This window comes from Kryptolebias marmoratus, linkage group LG13, assembly GCF_001649575.2.
Source record: "Kryptolebias marmoratus isolate JLee-2015 linkage group LG13, ASM164957v2, whole genome shotgun sequence".
NCBI lineage: Eukaryota > Metazoa > Chordata > Actinopteri > Cyprinodontiformes > Rivulidae > Kryptolebias > Kryptolebias marmoratus.
Genome location: NC_051442.1, coordinates 21,000,385 through 21,024,915, shown reverse-complemented (window position 1 = coordinate 21,024,915; position 24,531 = coordinate 21,000,385). Strand labels below are relative to the sequence as shown.

The following is a 24,531-nucleotide window of genomic DNA, read 5'->3' as shown; positions in this document are numbered from 1 at the left end:
GGGGGGGGAACACAGAAAAAGAGGGAAGAGGAGACAGAGAAGGGGGAGAGGGTGGGGTGGTGGGGGCACAAATCACGTCACATCATTGTTACTCACCAGCCCGAGGGCAGCAACAAAGGGAGGCATGCTGTCCTGTCTCCTGTACTGTACTGAGCCGAGGAGAGAGAAAGACGGAGGGAGCAACGAGTGCAATCCCCTCACCGCTCATCTCCACAAACACAAGAAAACACACTCTCTCTCACACACACACACAAAAGGATTGAAACATAAGCACAGGAAGCAGCAACACTCAAAAACTACATATTAATAACAACACTGAGAAAAAAATAGAAAAGAAAAGTTGTCTGGTCCTCATGGGGCAGCTGCGGCAGCAGTAGTCAGTCACATTTTCCTGCTCTCCTCTCCTCTTCTCTCATACACACACACACTCGGCTTCCTCTCCCCGCTCTCTCTCTCTCTCTCTCTCTCTCTCTCTCTCTCTCTCTCTCTCACACACACACACACACACACTGCTGAACTCGTTCACCTCCCCTGCAGTGCCTCCTCTGCCGCTGCAGCGAGGAGAAATGAATGACTTCTCAGAACTCTCACATTTATCATAGGCGGTTCCTGTAAGAACTGGTTTCAGCCAATTAATGAGGAAGTGAGTCGTCCCCGAGCTGTGTCATCACTGGCTGAGACCTGAGGGGATGGCCCACAGGGGGAGGGCTCTGCTGTAAGACAGCCCATATTAGGAAACCCTTTACAAGATTTACCCACTAACTACATGCATACTACTTAGCCCCCCTTCCCTGCCCTCATACACACACACACTCACACACACACATACTGAAAGAAAAAAAAAGACGTGAGAGACTGCACAGAATAACCTAGAATCAGTGGCCCATCCCTGTGCTGGAGTTAGTGATTAATCACTAAACAAATACATACTAAAGACCTCCACTAATTTTCTTTGTGGATGTTCTACTCCCCCGAGGTTTTGTTTCAACCCATTCCCCATGTTCACGCCGACATCTTTTGTTCACGTCGAGGAGGTATCATCAAAGATCTCAGGGCAGCTTTGCGTGGGCAGTCATGTCACATACAGTTGGCTTTATGGCTGATAACTTTCTCTGAAGTAGGCAAGTCATTTCCGTTCCTCCCCACCTCCACACACTCACCTATGTTATGGTGAGAGAAAAAAAAAAACACTGTGTTAAATGATTGCATTTACAACAAGGAAGCCTTTAATGATTAACTTTATAGCAGGTAGTTGATATCCTTGGGAAAAGGCATAAAGCAGCACAGAAAGTCTAAATCTTCCCTCTGAACCCTGGGTTTATCACATGCTTGTGTACAAATTGTTAGAACAAGTTTTTTCCAAAAATTAAGCTGGAATTTCTGTTGTTTTTAAGAAGACAAAGGCTTTCATAATCCCTTCCCCCCACTTCAGCATTTCCTCACACTTTCACACAGCGAAACTTCAAATAACTCTAAAATACAGAAGTCAGACGAAAAGCTGAACGAGCTACTCAAGAATAAAGCAGAGCAAAGACTTAATAAATACATAAGTTCAGTGTATAAAAGTACAGAGGCAGAACAAAGAGGGAGAAGAAGAAGGTTCAGAAATGGCGGGCGAATCATCTCCTACACGATGAGCAATTCTGAGTCATGAGCCCAAGCAAATCCACCAACAAAGAAGCTCTAAGCAGGCAGGCGAAAACAGAAATTATTGCCACACAGTCACAACTGCTTGTTGCTCTTTGTTTTTTATGTCTGTTCATTTTGTGTTTTTGGGGATTATATTTCCACTTTCTGGACAAGAGGTTTAAAAATGCTGGATTTAAGAATTCCTGCTGTAGGTGTGTTTATAATTCACCCGTGAGTACCTGTGCTGAAAGTTTGTCTTTGTGTTTGGCTAAAAGTTTAAGAAATTATCATTTTATTGGTCTTAGAAGTTTATTTCATACTAGGTGGAGTTAAATGAGGTTTTTTTTGGTCACTTGTGCATGCTGTGAATATATGTAGCGGAAAAATAAAAGCCGTAAAAGTTTCTTTTCATGTTCAGGAAAAGCTTGAAAATTGGTTATTTTAGGCTTTTGATGTGTTCTGACGAAAGAAAGAAAAATGTTTTTAAAAAAACAAAAGCAGTAATAAAATGCCTTTTTTTTGTCAATCAGATACCAGGTTTAAAAAAAATCCTTTGCTTTAGGTAAAAAGAAAGAAAACTTTTTACACAAGTCTGAAATTCAGCAGCCTTAAATAACTACAAAAAAAAAAAGATTCACAGCACTTTTTAAAAAAAACAAAAAACAAACTAACAATAAAAAAATAATATATATACTAAGTCTGAATGGCCAATAAAACAAAAACTGAACCTGTTTAAGTTGTGTAGTGAGTTTAATTTGATAAAAATGAAATGTAAAAAAGCTGCATATTACTTTTGATGATGAACTATAAAAATCTCAAATGAAAATAAACCCATTACTCTAATTCAATCATTTAAAGTAAAAAAAAAAATGCACCTTATGTGTCTTAAAACTACATCCAGTGTTTATTTAGTGTTCGTTAGTTTTTCCTCATCATTTCACAAAACACTGAATGAGAGAAAGTAGTGATCATTTTATTTCCAACAAATAAAGTTAATTATTAAAATGATAATTTACCTTGATGTGTACTTTATGCGACAATCTGAGTGTCTGCATTCTAAAATAAAAATAGCCTTTGTATCATTTAAAAAACCCCCACTAAATTCCAGGTTTGTGTGTAACACGCTGTCCCACAACAGAAAAATATTAACCCCCCCCAACGCAAAGAAAAGATAATCATAGCAACAAGGCAATGAGGAAAAGCCTTGAAATGTTTTACAACAATAAAACTCTGCATGAGTGAATCCTATCAAACTTTAACAGTTAACAGTAAACAACAGATTAAATCACTTCCAGAAGTTGTTCAAAAGGCAATCAGCCCTTTCACAAGCTTAGGGAAATTAAATGTAAAATAACCCAGGTGTGTCTGTATGTTGTGCGGGTGATGAGTTATAAAACATTAAAAATATTCAGCACATTTTCTCTTTTATTTGGATCGGTCTGTACTGATCTAAAGCAGCCAAAAGGAAAATAAATTGGAGGTGCCACAGACATACTTTCACTAAATAATTTAATAAAAAGAAAAATAAGCTTTTATGTTATGTTTTTGCATAAATTGCTAATTTGTAGTAAAAGAATTGAAAAAATTTCAACATCTTAAAAACGTAAAATGTGACAAAGTGAATGTGACAGGCGATAGGGAGCTCACAATCTCAACCAGCTGTTTCTTTTTACATATATATATATATTACATATATATATTTATATATTTTTTGTAGGGTAATAGCACGTTGTTTGTTTGGTCCTTGCTGAGTTTAAATTAAAAAGAACAATTAAAAGCTGACATTTATCATCAATTTGCAATTTGTTTGTATTTAGTCCAGCATCTATTTATACAAAATCATTTTTATTTAAATAAAGGACTATAATCTCATCTGAGAGAACAAATGAACTCAGTGCAATTTGCAAAGCATTTCTGAACGTAAGCATCCTCACCTAAGCATCCTTTAATAACACAAATACCACCACATTTTCTGTTTTTTTATTTTCCTTTACCTCTCTGCAAAACATCTGCAACATGGACTAAATAAATGAATAAAACAGTTTGACAGTTCTAAAAGTGGCATTTGTAAAAATTTAACATTTCTACCAATTGGTGAATTTAAGAAAGTCAATTTTAGAGCATCAAACCAATGAGGTAAAAATGTAATTTTGAGTGTAAATAATCTAGGTTTGTAGGGACAAATGAACACCTAAACTCATTACACACACAATGAATCTAAAAAAATTTTAAATGTCAAAGGCAAAATGTTCCAAAATAATACCATGAAAAAAAAGGAAAAGATAATAATTTGCCCAGTCAGTTCTTTCAGATTTAAGAACTGAGGGTTTACAGTGTTTAAATGTTTAATGCTGCAGTTACAAAACCATATTCTTTGCATTAAATTAGCAATTTTTAAAAATGCAAACAAACAAACAAAAAACAAAAAAAGGTTTCAACAGCAGAATGAGAGCAGAGATTTGAAAAGACATGTCTGTCCTGTACTTGTCATGGTTTTGTCTAAGGCCTTTATTGAAACAAAGAAGGAAGGAGGGAAACCCCCAAATCTCTCAACTTCCTGTTGCGTGATTACTGCTCTGAAGGGTTAATTTGTAAGCAACAGCCTAGCCTCTCGTATTTTTAATGAACTATCGTTTCCTGCTTCTGTTCATGAAGAATGGAGCGTGTTTAGACGTCCTGTGTTTGATTTGTGAAAACTAAATTCCACAGGCCCTGAGTCAGAGGTAACCTTTGACACGAGTGCCCCTTTTGAGGGCTGCCACCTTCAGCATTCCCTAATTCTTGTTCTTTTTTGTTAATGAAAAAATGCATGCACTCTCACACACACACACAGGCTCACACCCACACACACAAGCTCACACACACGTGCCCTGATGTCCTGGGCAGCGGAAAAAAGAGAATAAGGGCTCACATGACAACCAAATGCTGGCCAGGTCCAACGGGTTACGACATCATCACAACAACTTGGTTAGGCAATCACTACTGTTACCCAACGCTCCTCAGGGCCATAGTTCACACCTAACATAACAGCACCAACACTGTAAGGAGAACAAACACCGTGTGGTGAGGTGGTGCTCTGACCTGTGGCACTGAAACTCTGACCTGATGGTAAATCCTTGTGCAAAAAAAAAAAAAAACAAAACATAGAAATGACTGAATTTGTTTTTACTCACTCCTGGTTAAATAAACAGGTTCATTTTTGTTTGTTGTTGAAATAATGAAATTAGGGAGAGAGGGGTGGCGCTTCACTTCTTTGTAAGGAACACTGTGATTCATGTGCGAATGTTGAAAGGTAATATCTGTCTGTGTATTTGTGAGTGAGTGTCTGTTCCTCCTCCAGTTAAACCAGGCTTTTTCCTAATGACTTCACCGCTAAAACACGGAGCCCACTCCTGGACGGAGATCCCCCTGCCCAGGGTGTTTATCACATCCTTGTTTCACAGCCATCTGTGTCAGCCAACTCACACACACTCACACACACACACACACTCACATGGACAACCTATCCTCTTGGGTACCAACTGAGCTGCCAGAAAAACAGGGGCACCAATTATAGCAGTCTATTATTCTTCTCACTTCCTCGACAACAACAGAAAACCACCTTCCAGTTGTATGGTCCACCCCTCCCCATCATGTTTGGGTCCGCATGCCCCCACAGACCCTCTTGGCCTGGGAGCGTGCGGAGCTGCTGGGTCACTGCCACACCTGGACCCTTGCATTGGTGCAAAAGGGTTGTTCAATGAGTCAAATGTGACTGGAGACAAATCCAGGCAAGTCAGACTGAAAGGCGGCAACAGACAGGCTAGAAATGCAGGAGGGGGGGGCAGATGAACAGAAGAGGATCAAGAGATGAAGGGCAGCACCACAGTATGGTTTTTTAAAAATATATATATTTATTTTTAAACAAAGTCAGGACTGAAAGGATGGCTGGTGGGTGGAGATTTATGATGGGATTGGTTCTCCTAACCCTTACTGTACGGGAACACATTGATATCCCACCTACTCAATTTCAACTTTTATTAGTCCCAAGTAAAACTGCAGAAAGCCAGAAAATCCAAGAACAGACAAATAAACACCAAATGACATGATAAATCTAAAGATCAGGACAGCACAGACTAGGGGTTGAACCAATTAGTCGACTAGTCGACTCTAGGACGTCTCGCGAGTTTTTACATTTCATGTCGACTAGTCGCAGTCATGTGATTGCCGGTGGTGACAGCCTGTGCTGATCTGATAGCACAGTATACGTCACAAGACACAAGAAAAATAAGTTAATACATTAGTTTAAATGATATGTAGATGGATGCATATTTGTGGTTTTACAGTGTTTTTAAAAGGAGATGGAGTTGCAGCTGCAGTCAACTACAAAATACGAGCCGTCTAAAACTCGCCCCCTTCCCGCTAAGGATGTCACTTAGCCGGCTCGCGAGTGTCTTTGTCACGACGATCTAACTAATACATTATGATGTTATGTTGCTGATTAAATAAAGATCTGTGGTAATGACAGCTGCTGATTAAATAAAAGCCTGTAGTTGGTAATGACAGTGTATACTTGTCTGACATATATATAGCCGTGAGTTCGTGCTAAGAATGACACTTCGTGCTTAGAAGTGTCATCAGATCAGCTGTCAGAAGTGTATGACAGTCTGACAGCAGATCTGACAGAACACTGGCTACAAAATGGCGTCTTCAAAACAGATCGAGGACAAGCCTGCATCTTGTCAAACAGGTAGAAATTCGTCAACAGTGTGGAAATATTTCACTAAAGATGACTCTTCTGGTTTAACTACCGTAACATGCAAAATCTGCAAAGCTGTGCTGAAGTACAACAAAAGTACGACCGCGATGCACAGTCATTTGAAAAGGCATCCGCTAATGCTAGCTCCTGAACAACCGGCTCGATCCAGTCAGTTGTCAGTAACTTCATTCATGAAACGCCCAGCTGTGACAGGACACCGGCGGCAGCAAATCACAAATTTGCTTGTGAATTTCATTGTCAAAGACATGAGACCACTAGCTGCTGTCCACGGAGAAGGATTTAGAGATTTGCTACAGTTTTTCGAACCTAGCTAGGGGTCAATATTTGCCGTGAAAATAGCTAATAAAGCCTCCAAGTAGTTGTGAAGAGTTTTTGCGCTTACGTCACTATGACGTCACCGCGACTAGTCGACATCGACTCGACTATTATCATGATGTAGTCGACCTTAAAAAATATGTAGTCGTTCAACCCCTAGCACAGACACAAAGTCACAGGGTGGATTACAGAATAAACGAGGATTGTTCTGTCATTTTAACTTCCATGTTTCACTTGTTCGACACAGCCGGTTAGCAATTCAGCACAAAAACTGTGGCTCTAACTTCTGCAGTCTACAGTACACTGTGGGTCTGCGCTGAACTTGTGGCGTATGTCACATATATTGTGATGTGCTGCTCAAACAACCACACAGGTTACAGTGCTGCGTACCTGACAAAAGCCACAACAGGCTCTCCATCTCCTCTCCAAACTGCTGTAGAAGCAAAAAGCAACAAGAACTAGGTCTTACCACAGGAAACAAGATGATTTTTGTTTTCTGTTTTTGTTTTTAGCAAAACAAAATCAAAATATACAGGATCTATTCAAGCCTGATTACCTTTTATTTAAACTTTAGGATCTGTTGCGCACCCTTTAGTTGTAGACTTCTGTCTGAGTTTGCTTAATGTAGAGGTTGTGGTTAGAAGTCAGCAAGTGGAAAGTAAAAGTACTTGATGTGTAGGTGCCAATGTGCATTATGACGTCTGAGTATGGCTCATAAAACACAAAATAGCAGAAGAAAACTAGATAAATGAAAGCAAGCAAACCTAATGCCACATTATTTCCCCTAAAGATCAGACATAAGATATGAAACTCTGTTATTAACATTCACAAACACAGCTCTGTCTCCTCATATTCTACCTGTACTATCATAGTAATAAGTGGATGTCCTGAATACTGAGATATTTTTTCAGATGGACAGTACAGTATATATTTCAAGTAAGAATGTTCACAAACAAGTTACAGTCCTCCCACCCTCTCCACGACATGTTACTGAGGCTGATGGAGGACAATATGTCCGTTATGACCAAGGTGTGACTGATGCAGAGCTGGGACTGAGGGGTCCGGACGTCTGCCCAGCCGGCCTCTGAGTCAGGGTCTGTCTGCGGTGACTCGTTTCATTGAACACATGAAACTCAATCACGCATTACGGCACTCCATGTAACTTCTGAGGCTGCTTAAAAGCTCAAGATAACGTTGGGTTAAATGTTGAAACGGTTTTAAAACTGAATCAAAATCAAACACAAAAGCCAGCTGGAGCCATTCGACACAAGAACAAGTGGAGTGTAAAAGGGTATGCGGGGTGTGGAACAGTGTGTGATAAAAAGAAAACAAAAAATTCATGATCCCACAAAGTCCTGTGCTACAAACTGTACCAGAGAGACAAATAATACAACTCCAGACCTGGAAAACACATCTGACCCATCCCTTTCTTGATGTCTTTTTTTTTATCTCCTTCTCACATAACTAACAAAACTACACCTATATTCAGATCTTTGTGAACCATTTCAGAGTCCCAACCTGCAGAATACAATCGGAATAATGATGTGTTCAAAATGTTTACTCACTCACTACATTGGGATCACTATATAATACACTAACTTTTGAATTAATGTTCCCCATACAATATTTCTATACAGAACAAAGGTTTTTACAACTAAGTGAGCCTCATGGCATTATAACATATGCTTTTTAATATTTCATGTGTAATATTTCAGCCAATGTCTTGTACAATTTCTCAACACTACATTTTATTGTACTTCGTAAGTTTCTAGGGCCATATATAGTGCAATGGTGGACATGGAATGCAATTTTTACATCGTTAAAGGGATTAAAGGGCCACACATGGGCTCTAGGAATGTAAGGAGAAAAAAGAAAGAAGGTTTACTCACAAACTCAACTGACTTTTCTTGTCAGATTCACTCTTTTCAGATCTTAGAACAGTTTTTCAACTTTCCATGGCCTTCTAACTCATTTACTTAAGGAGCCAAAACCAAAAACCTGATCAAGGGACAACCTTTTCTTTGTAATTTCTTGAAAAAAAATTGATATTTGTTTTAGATTTATCATGTGAACATATTCATACGGAAATATTAAATTACCTTTTCCAATATAACTTTTTTATCAGTCAGAGCAGAGTTTACTCTTTTTTTTTTAGTTAAAAGACTTATTGATTTCTTATGCCTTCCTTTGAAATCACTATTTCTTTCAATTGATTTCCAATGAAAGCATTTTACCACAGGTCATCTCAATGAAAATCCAAACCGCGACAAACATGTCTGCTTAAAATTACAGCAGAAAGCAAAAGACAATATGAATAAAATAAATTCAGGCAGACACCCTGTAGCTGATGAGCTCTGCCAGACGTTTCTCTTCAGAGTCTGAGTCGTGGAAACTCTCAGGACATCAGAGTGAAACTTCTGTGTTTTTTATTAATATTTTCCTCACAGAGAAACATTTCTAACACTGCTGAACACAGAACTAATTGAACAGCTTGTGTGTGTGTGTGTGTGTGTGGGGGGGGTCTCACTGAGCTGTACAGTCTGATTCACCTTCACTTCAAAGTTTGATCGACTCAACTCAAACAAATTAATGAGAGGTTCAGACTTGGTTTTCTAAGCTTCAAAGTTGACAAATCACCGTCTGAGGTCGGCATTAAGTCGGTTCTGTTTTGAATAAAAGTGCAACAGAAAATCTTCCTCTCAGCACGTAGCTGCAGAAGCTGCAGGGGAAGCTGCCTTCACAGCGAGGCTTGGGTGACATGCCACGTGGGCCCAGTGCCTGACATGCTTATTTGAACTAATGCCACACAAACAAAGAGACAATTTTAGTGCCAATTTCACCAGACAAAATCACAAGACAGGAATGTTTTTTTTTGGGGGGGCTCACGAGACACTTTTCAACTCAATGGAAATCTTAGTCTCGCAAGATCTTGTTACATCCCTAATGGGCATAGTATGCCACCTGGATCTACCATGCAGAACATAATATCTTCTGAAAAAACAAACAAACAAAAAAAACAGTCACAATGAAAGGCGTGCTCTGTTTCGCTTGTAAAGCAACATGTGCTAAAATTTGTTGCCCATTTTTAGAATAATATCTTTGTAAAAATATTTTTCCTATTTTATGATGACCAGCTTGTAGCATAATTTGAATGCTTGGTTAAAATATAATAAAATTCCCATAGCATATTGAACATACTGATGTGAGAGCATGTATACATATATGTATATATATATACATATATATATACACATCATTATGTGGTTAAAAAAAGACTTAGTCATTTTCTATCTTTGAAAAATCCATATGTAATCTGTTACAAACCTCAAAGAAACCCTTTAAGTTTTTAGTTGAAAATACATACAATACTCTTTGTTGTAAACAGGCAAAAAAATATATAATTTTATTTTAAAATTCCAAACTTTTCCAGAAATACTCAGATTTTCTTTTAGTCTTTTTTTAACAAATAAACATCTGTAAATTTCCTGTAATTTACTGTTTGTAGAGTGGTGTTGTTTTATTCTCTATACTTGAATATAATTTTCAGATGTATGAAGGTTTTATTCCATTTTAAAAAAATACTCTTTACCTTTTTTGGGGGCTTTACATGTCTTGAGAGGATAAACAATTATTACAACTATAAGAGCTGTTTTTTTCTTAAATACTACTTTTTCAGTTCAACATTTTAGATATAAATTCCCTAATTCTTCTCACCCTAAAAGGCAAACCAGGTAATAGATGTTTTTTTTTTTTATTATTTTATTTCAGTCTTCATACATGTGCCTGTATCTGCTGGTCAGATAAAAAATAAAAGTTATTCCATTTTCTTTGATTTAATTATATATAGTTTATTTAGGATATCTAACAACATAGATTTTTCTGTGTTCTGTGCATACTTATCCAGACCTGGAAAATACTATAATCTCATTCCATACTTTTCCACACTGTACATAATGTGTCTTAAGTTTTCTCAGGCTTCTTTAATAAAAGCCTGTCTTTCTTTAATTTATTTTAAGTTGTATTGTTTTAGTTTTGATGACACTGGGGGCCAAAGAGACATGTTCAAAAGGCCTCTTTGTACTTTGCCCATGTTTGATATAAATGATAATAAAAAAATGCAGTTAAAATGACAAACACCCCTCAAAATGGCTGACTGGCTATGACGTGAATGAGTGAACAATTGAAACTTTTCTTGACTGATTGAATATTCTTCTAAATAGCTGCAGTAAGACACTGTGGCTCTGAGTCAAACCTCTTACTGCCTCTCTGTTTCTGCCAGAGGTCGGGAAGCCAAAGTAATCAGAATTGAAGTGGATGAGATGACGCCCCGCTGAGCCTCACATTAAACTTAATGACACCAAATAAAAAGAGAGTCTGTTGCAGGCCGCCACGCCATCCAACACTGCAACTGTCCTGCTAGTCATCCTAATCGAGGCGTCGGGCTGTGTTTGAGTTAGCATGGGTGGCAGTGGAAGGTCCGATCAATGACGTCTTTGTCAGGAGGCTTCTCAGGTGCCCAGAGCATCCAGTGACAAAACTGAATTAACAGGAAGACTTTGCTCTGAAAAAAAGACTATTTTAAGCTCAGTGATGTTTGCGAGTGGTTACAGTTTAACGCCCTTTAACAAAAGAAGGCATCAGTTTTGCCAAGTGTAATCTATATTCAGTTACAAAAATTAATGGACTCGAACAGGCCCTGCAGTACACTTTGTCTTTTTTTTAACAGAAAAGTATTAATTGATTTATGTGGTAGGATGGAAAACACAGAAAAATCCCTTCTTGAAAGGTGATTTTTAGATCTCACAGTTAACACAAAGGGCACCTGACATTCACTATGAAACCATACACACCGTGTTTCTAAATGAGCTAGGAGTTCAAGATGGGTGAATATCAGTGGAAACAAGCTGTAACAGACTTTTTTCCCCCAGACTAAACACAACTAATAGAACTAGTGTGAATACCCTGAATAGTCTGAGTTGTGTGACTCTCAGCAATTTCACTTCTCCACTAACCTATATTTACCTGAAGATAATAAAAAACAGGAAATGAAAGGTAAAAAATTAAAATTATCTGCGGTCTTTCTTCATTGTGTATGACTGTGAAGAGAATTCTAACATAAGTTCATTTAATAAGTGTTTTATTCAGGCACACTTTTAGTTTTTTAATGATTATATGTTTTTGTACCATCATTTGTCTTTTTTTTAAAGACAAAAAGATATTTTGTGTTTATTATTGTAATGGTATTTCTCTTGTGTTCAATTTTTTTTTTTTTTGTGAAGCACTTGTGAAGAAAATGTTTTATTTGTAACAGGTGCTATTTATGCTATATACTGTACACTTAAAACAAGCATGTCTTGATAAAATGCATGATGCCCACTGTATTGTATAGCAACGTTTTAAACAAAGATCTTGCTCAGAGTATGTGACAGGAATGACTCTCAGCTACTACCACACTAAACTTTAGCTCAATATCTGTAGAATTGAGTTGTAGTTGTTTTGTGTTTTCAGCTGTTAATCAGTTGTTGATGTATGTCTAATAATTTCTTTCTGAGAGTTTCATTTAAATCAGTCCAGTGGTTCATGAGATATTTTGCTATAGAACAACTCCCCCCAAACACACACACACACACACAGGTACTTACATCATTGCTTTCATGGAGTAAAAAATGTGAGAGCGGCATAAAGTATGTCACCATGAATGTAAATAAAAAAACAGCAGATCATTAGCCACCATGAAATGAACTTACCTGTGTGTGTGTGAGAGAGAGACATAAAAGAGTTATAAAACTCTCAGAAAGCAATCATCAGATGCACATCTTCCTCTGATTAACTTTTGGAGTCAACCAGACTCACTGCAGCTCATCGGTTGTAGCAAATACAAAAATTGCTACAACTCAGCCATTTTTACAGATATTGAGCTAATATTTGGTGTGTTAGTGGCTGAGAGTCATTCACATCACATACTTTAACCAATGACTGATCAAGCAAGATCTTTGCGTAAAACTTTATCATGCAAGGCAGCAGGCAAGATGGATTCCTTAAAAGAAATGCTACTTTATTAATTATTTTCATTTTTGGACTAAATGTGTAAGGAAATCAGATCAAGAGGTGTCCACTTGTCAGCCTAAGATGTTTATGAACTCTGCTAACTGGTTTACTTTAGCTTCAGCAGCATTCAGAGTCCACTGAGATAAAGCACAATAATTTTACTACAGTTAAATAATGAGACATTGATTTTTATCTGGAGATTTCCAGTATGTGTGTGACTCAGTCACATGCCATTTCCTTTGCCAGACTCAAACTTTAAATGAGACATTAGACTTGATAAAACAAGAAAAAGATTTGCCTCCTGACTTGCACTTTTACTCTAATGCCTCATGACTTGAACCAAGACCTCATATGTATTTTAACTGTATTTTAAATAAAAAAGAGCGCTAAGATTCAGTTTCCTTCCTGAAACAAAAACTTCTTCCTTACAATCTACAGAACTTCACACCCAAAAACAGATGTCAGGAGGCAAACATTAAGAGATAACATCATCTTACTGAGCACCAGTGGAGAAAATAATGACCAAAGGTAATTTCATTCAACTTCAGGAAATACAAGATCATCAATAAAAACACAAAACATTCACAACAGTTGTAACTACTCTACTTTTTGTCAGACTTGGTCACTTTCACCTTTCAGAGTTTATACAACTTGAATAATCTTTAAAATATCACTGTTTTCAAGATATTTGACTAATTAAAAATAACAAAAATCAGCTGTTGATATAATAAAGGCCCAGACTATATTTATTCTTCCTCTTTCGTTTCTATCTGCACCAGATAGATGTTTTCGTGTCAAGTTTTTCAGAAAGGCCTCAGATTAAGAAAGAAGCTGTGTTTGAACTGTGTTTAGGGCCTACATTTTTAAAATATTGCAAAATGTTAATATGGTAAAGAGAAAATCTTGAAAAGCCAAGTTGAAGATACTGTTTTGAGTTTGAATATGTTTTTATTTTAAAAAAATAAAATAAAAATGAACTAGACAAAACAGAAATAAACCTAAACTCCTACTGGCGAATTGTTTTATAATTTAGGCCACAAATGGAAATTCCATTTTAAAAAGATACACCTGTGCTAATAACAATTAAAAAAGCAGAGATAACTGAAAAAAAAACTTTATGGTTTGTCCAGCATATTTTATTGAGCATAAACTCGATTATGTGACCATGAATTTAGTGAGTAGTACATTATAACTAGCACTTAGAATGTGTTTTATTAGTTTGTGTTCTGTCCAGTTGCCTTTAACTTAACTCAAAATATGATATTTGACTTTGTCTTTCTTAATCACTCCTAAAAATTTTCTGTTCTTTAACCTGTTAACATTTCTGCAAACCTTTGAAAAATCCAAACCTTTTTTTATTTTGTCTTATTTTTAACTCAAGGCCTCAACATCAACTAGAACCGCTTTCCAAAAAGGATACTTTTATAAATTATTCATTAGTACTTTATTAATAGGTTATTCATGAGTTTAGAAAAACTTTTTAAAGCATTATTTGGCAAATAAAACAGTTATAAAACACAGCTCAAACACTGAAATGGGCTCTATGTTTGGTATCTTTCTATTTGCCCAGCTTACTTTTTTAAAGTTAAATAATTTCTTACACTAAAACAAACTTTGAATCTACAAATGCTCATAGTGCTTCCATGCAGGTAACATCCTGACAAATGTTTCATCTTTAAAATTTAAATAATGAGGATCATAAATAACCAGAGAGAGTAGAGAGTAAAGATAAATGTTAGCTCAGTGTTCCTTTTATCTAATGCTATTTAATGGTTTATTAAATGTTCATAGCTTAATTATAAACTGCATTATGAACTATTAGTCATTTATATGGGGAAAGTGGTACCAGAAACTTGACAGGATAAAAAAATTGATGCAGACAGAAACATAAACAAATATTTAAATATTTTTAAACAGTTGTTTGTATTCAAGTTGTAAAAATGAAAGTACCCAAGTACGACAAAAAACAAACAGACACTGTAGATACAACTGTTGTACATGTGTTGTTTTTATTGATCACCTTGTGTTTCTGAAGTTGAATGAAGTTACATTTGCTCATTATGTTCTCCACTGGTGTCAAGTAACCGTAAGTTATCTTTTTACATTTGTCTCTTGTTACTGAAAGTCAAAAGTTTAGACCTTAGACTTTACTTGGGACTTCACTTTACTTCAGGGGCTTGTGATTTACCAAATAATGACCCAGTCCCACATCTGTTCTGGTTCAGTGTGGTGTCCTGCCCTGACCTGTGTTTCTCCACAGGTCCTCCTGAGCGGGGCGGCCCGCTGAGAGCTCCTAAAGCTGACGGCTCTGTGTAGCAGGAGCAGCAGCCTGGGAGCCCGTTGTGCTGGCGATGGACTCCTGTCTTGAAGATGGACTTGCATGGAAATAAATGTATTCTTATGGAGACATGCCAAATTCCCCCCATAAATACAACACAAACAACAACAACAAAAATTTAAAAAACAACAATCTCAAACATTTGAAGAGGTTCATGTGAACAGTTTAGAAACCTTCACAGAGCTCTAAATTTCTATACGTTTTTACGCTACCATAAACTTTGCAATATGATTTAAAAAAATAAAATTCTGTGGTTATTGGCAAGCACAAAGAGTGGCAGTAGCAGCTAGCTGTAGCACGCTGGGTTTTGCAATATTGTGTACTCTGTGCTGGTCCGTTGTGGTGTAGAGGGAGCTGAAATGCAAAGCAAAACTCTCTTTTACTTGTCGGTCTATGACCGGTAAACAGCTTATGAGTACAGTAGTGGACCTAAAGAACAAGATCTCAGATACAGGCGGTCGAAATGGGTTTTCTCCGCAGGGTACCTGGGCTCACCCTTAAAGATAGGATGAGAAGTTTGATTATCCAGGAGGGACTCTGAGTAGACCTGCTGCTCCTCCACATCAAGAGGAGCGAGTTGAGGTGGTTCGGGCATTACATTTTAAATGTGACCTTTATCAGTGTGAACAGCTTCCAGTAACTGAAATGAGCCACTTGTACAGAAGAAGATATGACATCACACTCTGCTTGCTGTGTTTGTGGAAGTAAATATGGACGCTGCAAGTGTTAGTGTATTGATTCTGAAGTTGCTGTCCAATCGGGGCAACTGTACATTCAAATGGTAAACGATAAAAGAAGACTGAGAAGAAAAAGAGCTCAAATGATTATCTTTTTTTTGAGCTGTGGCTGATATTTCTGAGCAGAGGCATGTGTGAATGAAGAGCCAGAGCCAAGACGGGTGGGACTTTGACGTGAGGGTCCTCCGTCCTTTCATCTAATGTAAAAGTTGGATGAAATGTGACATGAATGTTCACACTGAAGTCGCTTTGAAAAACAGTGGATATGCATCGGATTCAGTACCACATATTGAATAGACCTGGGTCTGATATGAAAAAATAAGATATGTGTCACATAGATGCAAAAAAATCAGAATAAGGTAGATTTGTCTGCAGTGTGAACGTAGCCATATTCTCCTGGGAACATGTTGAAATCCTCCCAGAAGCGCTGGAAGGGGCGGCTGTGGAAAGAAATGTCTGGGCTTCCCTGCTTAAGCTGCTGCCCCTGTGACCTGACTCCAGAACACGCAGCAGATAAACGGTGGATGGAGGGTATAAACGTCAACTTTTTTCATTCTCACACATCTGTAGAAACTAAAACGAGTCGCAACACAGTCACCAGTGAGTAAAGGTAAACATACAAGATATCAGACTAGGTCAACACAGGAAAACTCCCTGATCCATTACTGCACACAGAGGGTGAGTCGGAGCCCTTCCTGCCTCAGCTGAGATAAGAGAGAGGACAAGGAAGACTGGGCAAGAAAATAACAAAATAAAACAGATAAATCTGTCGTCCTTGTGCTGTATGATGCATATCCGGAGGGCATCGGTCAATCTCTGAAGAGTTTCTAAGGTTATAAAAATCACAAACATTTTCTTTCGGGTCATTAAAATGAAAATTTAAAGATGAAATTCTACCATCAGTAAGAAAAGATGCAACACTTGTATTATTTTTAAAAAATCTATTTTTAGTCTATTTTTAGATAAACTAATAAAATAAAATAGTATTCACGGATCTACAAAACCTGACTTTGTTGGGAAAGTAAGGGGGATCTTGGGTGGATTTTTTTTGTGGTTTTATATATATATAAAATAGAAGAAAAGAAAATCAAAACAAGAAGAACTCTTCTTTGATCAAATACTTGAACAATCTGAGTTTGCAGGATTTTTAGGAGCTTACACTGCGACTGCAGACGCACAGCTGCTTCTGAAGAGGAGACATCTGTATGTTAGTCACAGCAACAGGTCTGATCAGACTCACTTCCAAGTTATCAGTTTTTATCAGCCCAAGAAGCATCTGAATAAGGGTTTTATTGAGGCAATGTGAGAGTTCAAAGTAAAACAAGCTTTATTGTTATCCTACTACTGCTGACAAGCACTTCTAAATCGAACTTTAACTCTTCGCACATCAGAAACGTCTGTGAGCGTCTTCCAGAGACATGCATCTGTTTCCAAAATATACACAAACAGGTCATAAAACTTTTTTCTTTTTTTTCTTTTCTTTGAATAGATAGTTGATGGAAAATCAGCAGAAATGTGTTTTTAATTGAGCAACTGTCAAGTAATGTGACTTATTTTTCACTTCACCATTTTATGTTTGAATTTTCCAGGAACGTCACACTGATAGAATTTCATAATCGGAAATCTGAGCACTTACGTCCTAGTTTATCAAAAAGGGTAATTCAGCAACACTTCATTCTTAGTTGACTAAAAACAAATAAATAAATAAACAAGATTTTGTCATATTTACTGATACTTGAGAGAAGCTATGAAAGTGGTTGTTAGGTTTTAGAGTCTTGTGGTGCAAATCCAAATTTAATTTATGAGACTCAATTTTAGTAAAAGAAATAAAAATATTAAAACAAAACTTGCTGATTAGAGAAAGCTAAAATATTTTAAAATTAGCAATGTTTGGAAATATTATCAATCATAAAATATCCTTAGAAGTCAAAGCATCACCATCATTACGAACAGTTTGTAAAAATCTATTTTGTTAGCTAAAATATTAATATTTTAATTATTTAAAAATGTAGTAGAGTATTTGTGAGTTTAAAAGTTTAAGAAATAAGGATGTTTGTGTGAAAATCAAACTAAAATGTAAAACACTGATGAAATTGTACCTTTGTACTTAAGTGATAAATGTATCTGTGGATATTCATATAAATGATTTAGTATCTGATCTAATCAGCTTTACATGATCACCTTTTAGTTAGAAAATAAATTTAATGGTCAAATGAGACACCTGCTAATCACTCACAGACTTTTGTAAAAAATTCAGTATTTGTCACCAAAAATAAACCCTTTATTGTCAATGAAACTCAAGAGTGTTTCTTTGGTTTGTTTTGTTTAAAAAAAAACAAAAAACAAAAACTAAACTCAAAGGTCACATCACGCTACAGTTTGAGGGGAATCACTGGGTACATTTTATAATAAACTGTAACTTCTGATGAACTCGCACTTCAAATTGGTCCAGTTTTATTTCCAGGAAATTAAACATTTAAATACTCAAAACAAAACAAAAAGATCCACCAAATGTTCTAACAGACTTAAGTAAAAACATAAAAGGACAATGTGCACAAAATGACTATAAAGATCGTAAAAACTTCAGTTTACGTAAAATGAGATAAATTATGTTTTTGAATAACAAATTAAGATTAACACTATCAGAGGTCAGTGACTGTGTTAACTGTGTGCCAACTCATCCACCTAACAGACGCAGAGCAGGAAGACATTTTGGTTTTGAAGTGTAGTTTTGCTTTGTGTCATGTGAGAATAAGATCACCGCAGCCAAAGTCCAACAGTCACTTCAGCCACTCATCTCTATGTGAAAGGTTGAGCAAACGAATACAACACTAATAAATATTACAACTCCACAAAAAGACCCAAACTGTATCACTGTTTCATAAAAACAACCTTATTTTTAGTCATTATATAACAAAAGCAAACATTCAAAACTGAAAACTTCTTATTTTAGACAATAAAAATATTTGAACACAATACATCAAGATGGCCAAACACCAAACTAATTATTAGTTCAAAAATGTTCAAAACCAGAAACTGTATATTTAAGCAGACATCACTCTAATTCACAATTTCAGACATCTGTTTAAACATTACTGAAAATAATCAAATTACACTGAAAAGAGATTTTGAAAAAGTGATGAATAAAAACAAGGAATCAACTTGAAATGCTATTCTTACACAGCCCACATTTGAAAAACTGTTGTGACATTTCTAAATTTTTTTATTCAATGAAAACATAATAGAACTTTTTTAAAAGTTTTGCTCCTGAAGAAAGAAGAAGAACATGTGAAGCAGCAGTAAAATGATTTACTGAGAAATAAAGTATCCAAAGGGAGACAGGTTGGAAGATGCAGGTGATATATGTGTGTGTTGCACACACATATGCATATGCACAAACGGTCAGTGTGCGTGCACACACTTATACCTGTGCATGTGCGCAAGGGTCCTGAATGTGACTGCAGGTGCCTGCGTTTTTTTTTTATGAGTGTAAGGGTGAAAACGTTTCTTTTTTAGCAACTTTCCAGTTAGAGCTGCGGTCTGTTGGCACAGAAAGGGTTAACGTGTTTTAGCTGCCACCCATTCATAAGGTGAAATGTGACTGAAAGTAAGAGCGACAGAGAACCAGAGGTGAAGGTGGAAAGAGCTCGATGAGGAAGGAAGCTGACGGTTGACAGGTTGTAAAAGGGGAAACTTCCTACAGAGAAGAAACGAGCTGCGAGTCAGACTGAAACCTGTCAATAACCAATCATCTGTCACCCTGAGTCTGCAGCTCAATGAACAGTGACTGTCTGACTCACACACACACGTACACACACAATTGTGCTCTATGCAAAAACCATCTCTTAGTATCCAATAACTTGTGAAATTTGAGCAAAGTAATCTTTATTGACTGTATCTCATTTAGACCAGATGGTTGACATAACAGAATAATCAAGCTACTGTCTCCCTGAAAAAGAGAAAAGTACAAAAGCTTCTCGCTAAATTATCTGACTTCAGCTGAAGTCCTAAAAAAAATTGTTTATAAAGAGAAAAAAAAGTCAACATGGCAGAAACGAGAGCTGATGCAATCTTATAGTCTGATTTCAGCACAGTGAATGTGTGTGAGTCCAAATAAGTGTGTGTGTGTGTGTGTGTGTATAAGTGTGTGAGGCTCTTAGAGTTTGAATATGTGTGACTATGTTTGTGTGTAATCAGCGGCACTCCCACCAGCAGGTGTGTTGAGGGTAGTTTCCACTGGCATCTTTACAAGGACACCCGTCATGGCACCCATCAGCGTGCACACACACACACACACACACACACACACACACACACACACACACACGTGCGTGGCACCAAACTCCTCTTACAGCTAGCCCTTGTTTCAAAAGAACCAGTGAGTGATAAGTGTCAGTGTGGTACTTGGAGTTTTACAATTTTTTTTTTAGCATATTTTGAAACCAGTTAGCTGTTAGCTTGCGATAGAGCCAGCCTCTTAATTCTTCAAATATCAGTGTATTAGATAAATTCAGCAGAACACGTTCAGTGTTCTGATAATGTTTCCAGTTGGGCCTACAGAAATACAACTAAACAGCTTGTGTGCAAAACTCACAATGTTTCTTTTCTCCCAAGAACATCCAGGGTAATAACCAGAGGTGCTTGACACGTGAGGGATTTTATTTTATTTAAAAAAAAATGCTGCCATCAAATGATGCACCTAAAGCAAACATGGGCAAAATAAGGCCCACAGGCTGTGAGTGGCCCTTGGACCATCTGAAGCTGGCCTTTGACAACCTCAAACAAAAATAAAAGAACTTGAAATAAATGCAGAAAACCAGGATTTTACCAATACATCTTAAGGAAACAAAGTCTGTGCTGCCGTTTTTAGCACTTTGCAACAAAGAGTGTTGTCTCTGTTTTTGATTAAAAAAAGGCCTAAACTTTGCTTTACCATCTTGTCAGTGTCAAAGGTCGTGGCGACAAACAGAGACGAAGGACAAAACGAAACACAAATCTAAATGTTGTCTAAAAAATATTATGAATGTCAGCACACAGGTATGTTTAATGTTCTACAAAAGCATTATTTTATTTCACGCAAGCATAATAACTAAGCTGAACTTGTCTAAATTAAAGAAAAACTAAAACAAAAAACTAAAAGGGTCCTCCAACATAAAGTGATGGATCTACAATATGCAACAAATGTTAGCTACATGGTGTCAGGCAGAAGAGAGCAATTCTTTTCTTTGAGTATTTTTGCAGATCATTTGATGTTATGTATTACAGATGCAAGTAGCATCTTGTACCCGTGTTTCAGTAAAACTTGTAGCCCTTCAATCACATTAACTAAGTCAACATGGGCCTTTGGAAACAACTGATGCCCACTTCTGACCTACAGACGTTCAAAAGCAGCCTCCTCTTTGGACTTTTGCACCAACAAAACGAGGTGCAGCATGTCAGAGAGAAAAGAGTGCATCGCAAGTGATAAAAAGTTGTTTTTTGTGTTTTTCCTTGATAGACAAGCGGCTATCCTGTCCTGTAAAGCAGCCAGAACATGTTCATGCCCATAGCAACCCAGTGGAAAAATCCAAGCTATTAATCATCTAACTCAGCAGAATGAGGAGTGAAAAGTGGAACAAAATGTAACAAAACTTCTCTTTTAAGATCTGCACGTGTTTCAAGCCAAAAAAAGCCAAACGTCATCTTCCATAATTACAGCCTTTGATTCAGACTCACTTCTGACTGTGAAGGGCCTTTTTCAGGCAACAAGAAGAGGAGCAGGACAAGAGGCCAAAGTTCACAAAACTTCACAAAAACGTGAACTACCTCAGTGCCCCATACCCCCCTCAAAAAAAAAAATCAACTGTCAAGAACTGCATCAATTCTTTGAGCTGTACATCACATGAGATACCATTGCACACACACACACCCACACAAGATCAGGCTTACTCACCCAATGAGAGCGACCATCTGCTCCACTATGTGCCTGCTAAAGGTGATGATCACAAGCAGTTTCTGTATGACAAAGAGGCACACAGCGCATGAACGAGTCAGCTACTGAACCATAAGGTCACTGCTGGGGTGCTGAACAAGGCAGTACGTGCATCATAGTTTGACCAGCAATTCCTTAACCCCCCCATGACACATAGACGCACACCCACACACATATTCATTATACCCAAACCCTGGCCTTGTGAGCCCAAAGTGATTTGGGCTCAGAGCAGTCAAGACAGGCGAGACATTTTGTCACAATGTGCAAAAAAAATAAATCAAAGATCTGCATCCTTGACAAATCACCAACACACTGGGTTGGCATATCAAAGGTGCTGTTATTGGAACAGAAAGTGTGTGTGTGTGCAAAAAAAACACTCACACACACACTTCACAAAGAGAACGAGTCGAGGAATCAGAGATGATGCGTCACTGCTTCAGAGGGGGTCTGTTTCAGCTCCTGTCCGGTATGATTGCTGTTTAGTCAGAGAGACAGCAGGGAAAACAGGCGACCAGCAGTCATCCAGGCTCACACAGGCTTCGTGGCCTCTTTAAGGCGATGGGGGGGCAAGGACACACTAACTGACCTGATTTTCCAAGGTCCGTTACTTGTCTTTTTCCTTTCTTACAAATTAATTCATGTCATGCACAAATTAGTTGCCCCATGATGACCATCCCGCAACACTAAGCTCGCCTTGAAGAATGCCCTTAAAAAGGTTTGAGCCCACTATTTTCCTAGAAAATCACAATGCGCAAGATCACACTGATGAAACCTACTTTTAATTTCCAAACAGGAGTTTTTAAACAAATCAAGAATCTATTACTGTAATACACAAAAAAGTAAAAAAAAAATAAAAATAAAAACAAGAATCTTTTTAATTTCACTGAATATTTGGCCCAAAAAATGTAATCTGATGGATGTACTGTGTGTAAATTTCAAACAGCTAAAAAAACTTTTTTGTAACTTTGGCCTCATTTAGGAAGTCAGTTGTGAAGGTGTGGGCTACTGCCAACACAGTGATTTGGTTGAAGCCTGTTAGCCAGTGCTTGTTTATTTATTTATTTATTCATTCATTTATTTACTTATTTATGTTCTCCTTTAGTGCCTGAGAAACCATAACATTTGAATTATAAAAAAAGCAGTTTTAAGGCATTATAGCTCTTCATCACAATAGTTCTTAATGAGCACAAATTTACGAATACAAATGTACTGAAAACATTAATTTAATATTTAGTGAAGTATGAGCCTGAATAGTGGCTCATAAATTTAAACACTGAAATCTGGCCTGACTGAGGCACCTTCAGTTTAACAAAAGCCATTAATAACTTCCATAGCAATGTAAAAATATTAAAAGTGTAGAACTGAACAATTGAAAAACATTGAACTCATATGGATGAATGTTCCTGCAGGTGGACAAACATAAAGGCACGAACAGTGAGCACAATACTGACAGGCACGCTAGAAATCCTCAGCACCAGCTCGCTCCAGCCATAGTTTTAATTTCATGTGACAGGGAGCTTTGATCACGTCTTTGTTACAACGTTCGCTCTGAGCTTATGCAACACGTAATCCAGGTCATCCATGTATTGTCTTTTTCTTTGTGTGACTGTTAAGCCTCTGTATGCCAGCAAGAGTTAAACAGAATAAAAGACAAAAAATATATAATGGGGACACAAAACTACAAAAATTAAAAAACAGAGTTATTTAATGCTTTGCCTTGCTAGAAGTGAATGTTCTCAACAACAGAACAATAACTCATATCCCGTCATTGAAACTTTTAATCTGAACTTTTGGAGAGAACACACTTGAATTTTATTTTTGCGTGCCCACAGCTCCTTTACAAACACTGACACATGATCCATCATCTTACACAAAGAAAAGGAGGAAGAGACAGCAGGATGGCAGGAAAGCTGACTAAGATGCCTTGAATGGTACTGCTCGGAAACTGATGATCACATTGTTTTGACTTGCTAATTTCTCCTTACTGATAATGTCAACAAAAGACACACACACGTCGCCATGATTCTTTTACGCACACACAAATGAAGCAAATTAGAGAATTGCAGCTCAGCAATAATGGTGCGTATGTTAGGAGAAAGAAGAAGAGTGTAACCGTAGCATCCCTGACTCCACTTGTGCTGTACTGTTCTCTGCCACACCTCACAAGGCTTCTGTTCTCAGGAAAATCACCCGTCCCAGGGGCCCAAAGTGTACACTTCACTGACATCACCTGTGGTCCTCAAGTGACCTGTTGCGTCACAAAGCCTGTGACGTTCACCATTCACCGGCACACATTCAGTCTGGGAGCTTAGTGGGCAACAAAAGGTGGGAAAAAAAGAGCACAGAATAATAAAAACCCTTTCCTTGGAGACAGGTGAGAACACACCTGAAGCACAAAGATCAAAAGCACACTTAGCAAAACTGAGACTGCTCACATTTTTTACACACACTCACACACATGGTCTCAAAATCCCCTTTTGTTTCCTCTTGGCTCTACCTGCTCATTTAATTTTATGCTCACACACTGTAAATTACCCAACACCTTCTTATCAGAAGCAAAACTCCAGTTTGAAGTAAATTAAATGTAGCAGCTGAAGGAGAGCCTGGGCCCCCAGGCATGCCGGAGAGCCTGGAGAAGTCTTTCTTTCTGAGAAACAGAAGGACACACCTCTATCAGTGGGGGGCCCCCTGGGTGTAATCTTGTCCTCTGTGTGAATGTGTCTGCAGCCCCCCC

The 24,531-nt window shown here is 37.5% G+C and overlaps 1 pseudogene; it reads right to left on the bottom strand.

The window, feature by feature from the left end:
* Nucleotides 1-13,990: 13,990 nt before the first annotated feature.
* LOC108246182 overlaps nucleotides 13,991-24,531 on the bottom strand; it is a 45,484-nt pseudogene continuing 34,943 nt past the window's right edge.